At 34.0% G+C, this 10727-nt stretch overlaps 1 long non-coding RNA gene across 3 annotated transcripts; it reads left to right on the top strand.

Moving 5' to 3' along the window:
• Positions 1 to 8408: 8408 nt before the first annotated feature.
• On the top strand, positions 8409 to 10348 carry LOC136217716 (uncharacterized). Of its 3 annotated transcripts, none has more exons than XR_010683530.1 (4): positions 8409 to 8585; positions 8809 to 8955; positions 9019 to 9128; positions 9758 to 10348. It is a non-coding gene; the product is annotated as an uncharacterized lncRNA (long non-coding RNA). The 3 variants fall into 3 exon arrangements; XR_010683529.1 differs by having other exon boundaries at positions 8809 to 9128; positions 9758 to 9844; positions 9987 to 10348; XR_010683528.1 differs by having other exon boundaries at positions 8809 to 9128.
• The last annotated feature ends 379 nt before the right edge of the window (positions 10349 to 10727 follow it).

Below are 10727 nucleotides of genomic sequence, written 5' to 3'. Positions count from 1 at the left end.
ATAATAAATACCTGACGAGGTAAAAAACCATCTCTATCAAGACGATAGACCCACTCTTTGTACTATCATATAGGATCAATTCTAACAAGTCGCACACTCATATTCTAGAAATACAGAAATAAAGAAATTTCACGATCGAACTACGAAAATAGACTAGAATAAAAAATCCGAGAGAAAAATGCTTTATTTTGTATTCAAAAGCTAGTCCTTATTGGTTCTTGTAAATCTAATTCATTGAAATTCCATCTAGTAAAACGGAAGAATTATAAATCTCCAAAATAATAGATAGGAATACCGCAAATAGAGCCATTGGGATACCCATTAAAGGAGTGGTTCCCCATCCAGGAGCTACTTTACCATATTCTGAATTCAATGGTTTCAATAAATCCCCTACAACAGTTCGTCTTGGACCAGATCGAGAACTACCCTCCACGCTTTGTGTAGCCATAAATTGAATCCTATTTTGTATTAATTGAGATTTGTTGACTTTGTATACCATTCTTATGGAAATCGGCAAAACATTATAGTTTATATTTGTACTTTTCTCAATAATTTATTAGTTCATCGATTTTACTGTTCAGTCTTTGTATTTATAATAATACATTATCAGGTTTTTGAGTTTGATTTTATTCAATAATTTAGTCTATCCGTCTATTTAAAATACTTATTCGCTCTTACTTATTAAAAATAAAGTACACATATGATACTTGAACTTTAGCATAACTTACACTTCAGTTTTTAAACTTTAATTTTATACATAAAAACTACTGTTATTTTAAATATTGAAAATATAATTTTATATACTTTTTATTTTTTATTATTATTTATCGTATCTAATTTTAATAAAAAAAATAAGTATTATTATTTTAAATATTGAAAATATATTATTTAAAATATTTTAAAATAAAAGTGCAATATTACTATCTAAAAGAAGACCATGAGTCATCCATATTGACTCGAAGCCAACTCAACCAAATCATAAGTTTAATCTCACATTCACAATAGAAGAATAATCAACCTACAACTAACACAAATCACATTGTTACTGTAGACATCAGTCACAAACTTACATATATCGGTATCACATTATCATCTCCTACTCATTCTCTTCGATCTTCAAACTGGACCATTACCACAAGATCCACAAATCATGGTATAATTGACTTGAATTACTTTAAGCAACATTATACGGTTACCAATTACAATATTCAATTACCAAATGGTATTGTTGTACCAGTGACACGCACATGGACTGTTGAGATCAATCCAAATCTTGGTTCATTATATGTGCCTCGGTTTCAGTATAACTTGATTTCGAGCAGCAAAATGGATCACAAATTTGTCTATTGTTTATCTCTAGTCAGTATGTGATTTAGGGTCTAAATCAACAAAAGAGGATTTGATATGCCAAACTAATTGATGGATTGTGTGAGTTGGTGCAACCTCAATCTACTCTTTAGAAACAAACTTTATTGATTAATTTTCAGCATTCCTTTCCCTTACATGTCAAATTGGGTCGTCCCTCTCCTATCAGAAGTTCATTTTACAACATTTTATGCCTTCTATCTCTAGATTGCAAAATAGAAGAAATGAAAGTTTGCTTTAAGTTCATCTCTACCTAAAGTTGTTTTTTATGATATTTTGGGACAAGCTTGATGGCGTAACGACTAGTTAGAGCTTTTCTTTTACGACGAAATGTATATTATGATGAGTGCGTTACGACTATGGATGTGATCTTTCTAAATGCTCTATCTCTACTAGACGTCACTACTTAGGGGCAAGTGTACCTCATCGTATCAAGTAATAATCCGGTTAAGACCGGGTATCGAATCCACGGGATTTATAACTACAAGTATTAACGACTCGGTTTTATATGTTATCTAAGCGGTGAATACTTTGAGTTGATTTGGGGAACAACTACAAACTACTCTTAAATACGGTTGAGACAAATTTATATAGCAACAACTCTACGAAATGATGCGGATGGCGATAAGTTATAAATATGACAAACAATGATTCTCAATATATATACGGTTAACGATTTACTCTTGCAATGACGACTACGTGTAGTGTGACCGACTCGTGAAGTACTTAGACTACGTGGTTCCTAGTCAAGGCGTGTCTAATGCTCGGGATCAGAAATTAGGGCCCGTAAGTTCCGTGGCTTGTCAATTCCTATGGTTTCCGGAGCGTCACTTCCGGTAAGGCAACACCTATATGAATCCCTAAAGATAGCCCGAATGGCATCGGAAATTGTGTTCTCCTACACAATAATCAATTACGAGTATCAAAACAAGTAGCAAATATCAACACATATATAAAAAAAGAGATTGTGAATCATAAATTATAAATATGGAGAATGTAAATATGAAATACAACCAAGCCTAGTACATAGGAAGAGTACAAGCTAATTAGCAAGTGAAAAGGGAAGAATCCACCCTCGGAACTAGCTAACCGGACTCAAGGCCGTCTCTTAGGACTTGGAGGTGGAGCTTTCGAGCTTGGTGAACGGAGATGGAACGGATTCGACGGAATGCCGGAATTAATGAAGAAGCTCTCAAGATGATAGAGTTTTGCTAAATAAAATAAAACCTCAAACTATATAACAAGAACTTAAACTATAGTAACAATTGTATAACAAAGGTGTATGGTCTAAGGTAAGGTCTATAAATGAGTGCTAGTCACTCCTATTTATACACATCAAGCTAGGGTAAAATTGTAATTTCATAAGATACAAGCATGGAGGAACATGATTTTCTGCAGATTTCCCATGATACGCCTCGCGTATGGTGGAGTACGCCCCGCGTGTTTGCCCATTCCGTCAGAAATCTTCTGCATGTGGACCAAATCCAGATCTTGTTGTCTCAACCACGCCCCGCGTAGACTGGGATACGCCTCGCGTGTTTGAGTTTCTGAGATTTTATTGCTTGAATTGGGTCATTTACGCACCACGTAGCTGAGGCACGCCCCGCGTAAATGAGTCTCTGAGCTTTTTGCATTGAAGAACTTCCTTACACGTCCCGCGTGTAAGGTGGTACGTCCCGCGTAGGGTAGTTGACTTAGGGACACCATGCAGTCTGACTTTCAGGATTAGGCTTATCATTTCTGACACATGTTCCACGTCTCGCGTGGTTGTTGATACGCCTCGCGTATTGCTGAGTAGATCCCACGTGGTACCTGTGGATAGGGCAATTATTTCTGACTAAGTGTTCCACGCCCCGCGTGAGGAGTGATACGCCCCGTGTATTTTGGTAGGTTTTCACTTCTTGCTCGTACCTGAAATACAATTCTCGAGAGCCGAGTTAGCTTGACGTTTTATTTTCTAAATTAATCAAAAATAAGGAAAATTAACCGAAAGTACGGAGTTTATTTTTATTTTGCTATTTTATTAAAACACTCTATTTTTGCAATTAAACTTATTTATTTCATCCAAAATTAAACCGTAAATCACGCTAAAAGATAGGGGTAAAATACCCCTATCAAAGCTCAACACTCCTTTAGTGATGTCCATTATTTTCTGACCATTATTGATGATTGTAGTCATTTTGTTTGTTTACTTTTGATGAAAAAACAAATTTGAGACTAGAAATGCAATTATCTATTTTTGCACCTATACGAGGGGCATTCTCCATCCACCCACACTAGTTTCCTCCTTGTCAATAAGGAAGATTTTCATTAATGTATTATCTGGTGTCGTGGTCGTCTCGATAAATAGGTCATTATCGATGAATTTTATGCTTTCTACCGCAGTTGTCAATGCATCAGCTTCCCCATTTTCCTCATGTGGTATAAAGACTATGGAGTATGAGACTCATTTATTTTGAAGCTATTGGAGGAGTGCAGTGGTGACCTTTTCTAGGTATTTGTCCATAATTGCATCCTTAGCTGGTAAGAGCCTTTGATGTGGTTGACTGCCAACTTTGAGTCGCTATAGATAGTCACTTTCCCCGAGGCTAGCAAGTGTGTTAAACGTAGTCCTGTGATCAATGCCTTATATTCGCTTGGTTATTGGTGGTCGGAAATTCTAGTCGAATGGTGTAGTTGATGTGGAATTGATTTGGACATTGGATGGATATGTCAGCACCTTCCTAGTCACTCCCGTATACGTATGAGACGTCTATATTGATATGCCATTCATCGGGCTTTTGCTTGACTTATGATGTGGGAGACTCTAGGATCCCTTTTGTCAAACTTGTGAATTTTATGAGGAAGTCAAACAAGGTTGGGCTTTGATGGAAGTGCATCGCTCGAAAGTGAAGTCAAACTGAGAGAGGCATATTAACTAATAAGTTATTTAGTCCACTTCCGAGCATTGAATTGCCTCTTTTTATAGGGAAGTTAGTTTTGCCTATTACATGTAAGCCTGAAAGTAGGGACGAAGCCAGTCCATTATATTTACAATGATGAATAAGGCTTTTTCTACTGTGGAATATCTCTGTTCAGCACTTTTGAGAACTTTATTCAAATAATACACGGGTAGAATCTTTATCCCGTTAGATCGAGTGATTACGATGGCTACCACCTTTTTTAGGATCTTGAAATATAAGCTACAGTCTTCCCCTTCCTTGGGGGCTGATAACAGGGGAGGGGAAGTCATGAATGTTTTGATGGATGTGAAGGCATCCTGAAAACTTATATCCCCTGCAAAGGTGTGATCTTTGTTGGTCTCGTGTAACGTGAGAGAATTAGTTCCAATGGGGGTTAGGAACTATTTAAAAAAAATTCTCTTTAAGGCTGAATTCTTTTTCAAATAAGACTTTCTTAGTTGTTTTAGCATAGTGGTGCTGAGTGAGATCAGAGGCAGGTTTAGTTAACTAGTAACTAAGACTTCTATCGTTGAGTCAGGAGATAGCACTTAAGTCTATTCCTGAACTCAGTGCTCAAGCCACACAACTCAGTGTATATGTTTTAATGTTTTACTAGGCACAGTTCAAAGCAAGCATATAAGGAGTAAGAGTTAGAAAGTGTTACTTAGCAGATTTATCCTGGTTCGGCCTCCTGCCTACGTCCAGTCCCCGGAATCCTTCCGAGCTTTAATCCACTACTGAGCTCTTTCAGGTAGAGCACAAACCTCTTACAATAGTCAATGAGTATACAGAGTACCTTCCGCTATATCCTATACCCAACACTATTTCTACCACTGAGTGTTATAACCGAGCAACTCAGTATCTCCTTCTAATCTCTAAAAATGATAAAGGTTTTGTCCTAAATACAAATAACACTTTTGATGAATTACAATCTAGGCTTTTACACAAAATAAGAATGAGTGTAAGATTTCTTTGCTTTGCTTTGGCACAGAACTTCAAGTAGCAATTTGGTCAGCGTTTCGACTTGGTGAAGATCTGCATCGAATGAAGCAAATGAGAGGCCTATTTATAGTGGCATCTGAGGCATCGGTTATTTCGAATTTCAAAATAACCGTTGGAGGGAAACGGCTTGCTGTCACTTTCACTCGTCAGTACTTAGTGTCTGCGGCCAATGAGAATGTTGCCTTTTCTGTCTGATTCAGTTGGCAGGTACTTCCGGTCGGTAGATGTCAGATTGTCTCTCTACTTATGGTAAAGTCTTCCAGACAGCTTTCTGCAACGTCTGAATCTTTCCCAAAGTGGAATAGCTTTGTCTCGATGTTGTTGAGGTCAACTGTTGACCTGTCTTCTATCCGTTTGACTCAGCAGCTTCGGCATGAAGTTGTTAGAAACTCTTTCTAGATCCTTCCATCTGTTGGGCCGCGTTCTTCAACTGAGCTGGATCTGTTGACTTTGGCTTTGACCTTCTCTTGTGGGCTTTTGGGCCTTGGTCTTTAATGTCTTTCAATTCTTATCAATTTAATTACTCAACATTGAACAAACATATTAATAGTAAATAAATCAAAGCATTTAAATTTAATATGTTGGAATATTTAATCATAGGAATTTAAATCTAATTTAAATAATTTTATCAAATCAAAATCATTGTGGAAATGTGTTTCAACAAACTCCCCCATTTTGATGTTGGCAAAAATATTAAATTAGGAACTCAGTGTTGAGCTCCCCCATGATTGTTGACCTTTCCTTAACTTCTGAAATTCTCCCCCATAAGGGTTGGACTACTGACTTAGCTTTACTTTAAACATTTAAAGGTTTAATCAAGTAAGGTTGAGTTCAAGATCAGAAGAATGTCAGTATTGAGAACATATTCACTATACTCAGTTCTGATACTTATTGAATGGATTCTTTTAAAAGAGTTCAGTTATCGGAGTTGAAGATGTACTGAGTTAGTTAAAGGTTGCTGAGTTGGAGTTACTCAGTGGCTTCGACTTGTAAAAATTTTATGTTCTTTATTTGTTCAATGATTTTTAAAGTGATAGACATTATGATAAAGATCAATATAAGTTCAAAATCATATTTTAGATACATAAGCTATAAAATGTAGACAGAGTAATCAACACATTTTATGTGAAAGATGAGTTCTCATATATAAAGCACAACAGACAAGTAAGCACAACAAAAAATATGATTCAGCACAAAAAGCTAGAAGATCTAAGTCGCTAGACTAAAAGGTCTATCTACTTTGTGTTGAATTGGACTTGTTTAGATTTTTGTGAGTGTTGTGTGGTTCCTTGTTGCTGAGGTGGTTTTGGGGAAATGGAAGAGGAGTGAATCGTTTGCTGTTGAGTTCCTTGTTCTTCCATTTGCTTACCCTTTCCCTTTGTTTCTCCCCATTTTTGCCAGCACCAGAACTGGGTCCAGGAGCGGGAGCAAGAAATTGACCAGTTGTAACAGCACGAGAGAGCCGAAATGAAAACATTTGAAGACTGCTCGTACTTTCCTTTAAGCCTTTGAAGACCTTCAACACTACAAGAAAATTGCTTTTTGGCAACAAGTTTTAGCAACAACAGAAAAAATCGTTGCTAAAAATAAACATATGCAACATAATTTTTTAGGTCGTTACAAAAGATTGTTGCTGTAAATTTCTTTCAAATTGTGTAGTTTGTGGAAAAACGATAACAACTTTGGCAACAATACATTTGTTGCTGTAAATAAAAACGTTTATAGCAACAACTGAATGTTGTTGCTGTAAATGAAAGCAATTACAACAACGACTACATGTTGTTACTGTAAATAAAAGAATTTACGTCAACGATTGCATGTTGTTATTATAAATATAAGTATTTACAGCAACAGACACGTGTCGTTACCGTAGATTAAAGATCTATAGCAACGACTATGTGTCGTTGCTGTAAATGAAAGCATTTACAACAACAATATAAAGTTATTGCGTAAAAATTGAATATTTCAGCAACAAAAAGAGGTCGTTGCAAAATAATTATTAAACTATTTAAGAAATAAAATAAATACATATTTTCTATAATAAATAATAAATTATATATTTAAAATAATATAATTAAAATATATAACATTATTTTATAAGTATTAACAATAATAATTATTTATCTTAAAAAAACAATAATAATCATTTCGTATAAAATTTATATTTTATATTATGAAAGAGTATCTTTTCCAACAATAATATTTTGTTGGCATTAATTTTTTTTCATTTTCCCTCCATAAATCTTTTTAGTGGGACTTGCAAAATATTCATTTTTCATAACAATCTTTTTATTGCTAAAAATTAAACCATCTATAGCAACAACTAAATGTTGTTGCGTTTAACAGAACTTTTTTAGCTACATCATACGTTGTTACAAAAGAAAATTAGTAGAGTAATAAAAAATACATTAATATATAAATACATTAATTATTAGACTAATTTTCACTTAATAATTTATTATGAAAAATACAAATATAATATTTTTATTATAAAATATATATATATTATAAATTATATAATTAAGGGATAATGTACCAAAATATACCTATGATTTTTGGTGAAATATCAATTTAGGCTCCACGTACAAAATAGTACCAATATAGGCTTAACTTTTAAAAAAGGTATCAATTTAGGCTTCGAGAACGGATCAGACACGTCATTCCTATTACTCTGTTAAGTTCTGATTCCTTCCTCCACGTACAATTGACAAAATTTTATGGAGTAATATCAATGACGTGTCTCGTTCCATTATCGAGACCTAAATTGGTACATTTTTTTAAACATTAAGTGTATATTTGTGTTATTTTGTACGTGGAGCGTAAATTGATACTTCCCCAAAAACTGTAGCCTATTTTGGTATTTTATCCCTAATTAATATATCATTTAAAATTTAATAAATAAATATATAAAATATTAAATTTTATGATAAAGTGATACTGTTAATTTTATCAGACACAAAATTATTAAAGACATAAAGGGATAAGAGATAAGAGATAAGGTACATTGATTAAAGGTATTGAATATGATCCCTTGATTTGTCTCCAGTGGAATCCAAGCCGTTGATTCAGTTTTTGCTAAAAACCCTACAGACCCAAAAGTGTAAAAAGAGTAAAAACAACAAATCTCTGCCGCCTCCTTCTAGATCGCTTGTTCCGCCTGTTTGTCTTCATCAAATCTATCCCGCCATTGTACATAGGTAACCAAGAGATGCAGCTTTGTTGGACCTGAAGGAATGGAATCTTTTGCCATCTTAATTTTCTTCTGCAATTAATTAGGTAATTTATTAACCTCTGATATATTGAATTCTCAGTCTCTCCTCTCTCTCTATATATATATTTGTGTGTTTTGATCTCTCTAAATGTTGGAGAAGATGAAGTATTACAGACAATCTTGTTTTTTCAAACGAAATAGTAGTTGTGTTCTTGATCGCATTAATTAATTTGTTCAATTATGAATTCATCGATCTTCGATCTCTTTGGAATTTAATTTGTTCGGCAGTGAATATGTGACCTCATTATTCAAGGAAGAAAAAGAACTTTCCCATTTTTGACTCTATCACAATAGCATCAATGGCGAAGAAGGAAGAAAAAGAACTTTTCCATTTCTAATTCACCTAATTCTACTCACGGCTTCTCAGTCATGAAGGTCGGTCTCCGTCTTTCTCGTTTTTGTTTGCCCTCTTTTTCACTCTCCAATTTTCTATTGCAGCATCCAAATGCTATTGGTAGTGGGTTGTCTTCCGAAGCCATTGTTGAAGTCGCGGTCCTGATTGTATTGTGCCCGGCCAGATTACTCCTCTTCATTTACTCGGTGTTAAGGTCATTCTCTTCTTTTGTGTTCTTTGCTTTGCTGTGTTCTATCTTCAACTCATTTTACTGTGTGCAGTTTGATCATAATTGCATTTTGTGATTTCTTAATCTTGGTTCCTAGGGTTATTTTTATGATTAAAGTCCCAACTTTGTGATAATCAGAGTTCAGAATTGTAAGATGCAAGTAATTTTAGACGAATTAAGGTTCAAAATGGTCCCTCAAATTTCAAATTTAGGTTTCAATTTAGTCATGAAGTTGACAAATTTTGACAAATTAGTTCAAACACAATCACTTTCAATACCTAAAATTGGACAATTGGAGAACTGAGTTGATATCTAATGTTCGATTCGGGTTAAATTGAGCTCGTATGTTAACTTTAATGTGATTTTGACTCTTATAATTAAATTTTGGACAGGCACTAGGTGTTTAAAGCTTCTTTGGTAGATCACAGAATGGGAATCAGTTACTTATAGAATTGAAAGCTTTTGTGATGAAAAGATAAATTAGTTAGTTAGTTTTACTAGAGTTATAATTCATTTTTTTTAATGTTAATACATTTTTCCCAAGATTTAAATTGTTAGTGCATTATTGAAGTTGAAACCTGGTGGATTTTTTTATTGATTTTCCTTTTTGGCAGGGAAACTCATTTTTGTTAGCAAGGTGTTTTCCTCTAAAGCTCATCAAACTTTCTTATTTCGAGATCAAATGCCTCAAAAAAAAATCGGTATATCAATCTGATAATACTTGTACATCCTGAGAGTTGGTTTGCTATAACTCGTTTTTGAATCTCACTTCATGGCATCATAGTTGGATTGATTCAAATATTCTAGAAAGTGAACTTGCTTATTTTGTGTTACCTTTTGCAGAAGCCTTTGGGGCTACCATCATTGTTAGGTGAGGAGCCCACCTTTCCAAATGGTGACATTTCCCAATAAGTTGTGCATATTTCAAAGTAGACTGGGGAGAAGGCTTTTCACAAATTGTCATTACGATGGGGAGGTATGCTAATTTGTGAACTGGATAATAAATTGCATGTGTGATTCTTATTCTAATGTCAAAAGTAGAGTGTAGATTTGTTACTTTTGAAAGTCGGATAAATTTGATTGTGCATATTTTTTTTTTGTTTTGAAATTATCCCTCAATTACCCATACTTATATATTTGTTAGTTGATATCATAAATTGATTTAGTGATATTTTTGTGTTGATTTTACTTGTTCAAATATTGTAAAGTCCTTATTATATTCTTGAATTGTTTGTATTTGTTATATATATATATATAAATAAAAGAGTTCCCTTCAATCCAAAAAAATTAATAAAAAAAAATTCACAATTTTTTAATTTTTGGTAGGAAAATTACACTTTAGCAACATAAAAGTTGTTACTATTTATATGTAATATTAGCAACGACAACAGTTGTTGCAAATATCAAAATTTATAGCAATGACATGTGTTGTTGCGGAACGTGAAAATATTTAGCAACTATAGATGTTGTTGCGAAATATCAAAATGTATAGCAACGTTAAAGCTTGTTGCGATATGTTACAATATATAGTAACAACATCATTGTTGCAAAAGACAAATTTCATTCTCCCGCATGCAATCTAAA

The sequence above is a fragment of the Euphorbia lathyris genome, chromosome 2, assembly GCF_963576675.1.
Source record: "Euphorbia lathyris chromosome 2, ddEupLath1.1, whole genome shotgun sequence".
NCBI classification, from domain to species: Eukaryota; Viridiplantae; Streptophyta; class Magnoliopsida; order Malpighiales; family Euphorbiaceae; genus Euphorbia; species Euphorbia lathyris.
The sequence above is the reverse complement of the archived record's forward strand: the minus strand, read 5'-3'. Positions and strand labels throughout refer to the sequence as shown.